Source organism: Echinops telfairi, unplaced genomic scaffold (assembly GCF_000313985.2).
Source record: "Echinops telfairi isolate 266 unplaced genomic scaffold, ASM31398v2 ScPeMD7_7473;HRSCAF=8511, whole genome shotgun sequence".
Lineage (NCBI taxonomy): Eukaryota > Metazoa > Chordata > Mammalia > Afrosoricida > Tenrecidae > Echinops > Echinops telfairi.
This window is the reverse complement of record NW_022111377.1, coordinates 10,092,631-10,093,647: the sequence shown is the minus strand read 5'-3', so window position 1 is coordinate 10,093,647 and position 1,017 is coordinate 10,092,631. Positions and strand designations below refer to the sequence as shown.

At 41.5% G+C, this 1,017-nt stretch overlaps 1 pseudogene; it reads right to left on the bottom strand.

Annotated features, from left to right (window-relative positions):
* Positions 1-342: 342 nt before the first annotated feature.
* LOC101649108 lies at positions 343-784 on the bottom strand (annotated as a pseudogene).
* Positions 785-1,017: the final 233 nt, after the last annotated feature.

Genomic DNA, 1,017 nt, shown 5'->3' with positions numbered 1-1,017 from the left:
CATGGGGACCTCACTAGCTAGAATACAAGCATCAAAGCGAGTTCACCTGCGGGAAAAGATGCTGAAAAAGCTGAATGTTAGCAGTCAAAATGAGGGCAGGAGCAAACCATAGAACAGACCATGAGTTGTTCATTTAAGTTCAAGTTAACACTGAGGAAAAGTAAAACAAGTTCATAACATCAGTTTTTTTAACACAAACACATTCATGTATTCATCAAAGGGGATTCAAATCAACATTTTGAAGTAGTTGCATATAAAATGTGTGTGATAGAAGTAATGGAATATGACAACAACAACAAAGCAGTACAGAGATTTGCTCATTGAACTGAGCTTGTTCCTTCTCACAGCTAATTCTTGTCCAAGTGATGATGGATTTTTATTCTACTTTTTCATAGGTCCGAGTACAGATGACATTGTTCATAACGCATTCCACCACTAATTTTCCATTTTCCAATTTTCTTGTTATCGTGCTCTCCTTCCCATCTCACTCCTGGGGTTGGACCAAAGCACCATCTGTGAAGTCGCAGACAGTCTGAGTTTTTCTGCCGTCAGCTATGGTTTCTTCAAACTTTTCTCCCAGGCTACAAGAAAACGGTGTGGTTTTTCAAAGTGCTCTCAGTTTTCACGGTGAGGGTTTTGCCATCACAAGTGATGACAGAGTCAGGCTTGACCATTGCACCCATTTTCGAAGAGCCATTCCCACTCCTAGTTCCTTCATGTATTCATCAAAGCCTTTGTTGTCCACCAGGCGCCATCTTCCCACGAACTGCTCGATAGTGGCCATGGTGGGTGAGGAGGAGCAGGCGAGTGGAGAAGGTAGAGGAGAGTGTGGTGGGCGAGCGTGGTGTCCATGAGATCAAATTTATGAACTTGTGTTTATCCCAGTTGAAATTAGAGACCATCTCAAGAGTAGATTTGACATACTTAGCACAAATGCAAAAGACCACATGAAGTGTGGGTTGTCATCATGAATATCATACCTAAGAGCAAAAGGTAATTAAAAAGACAAGAAAGAAA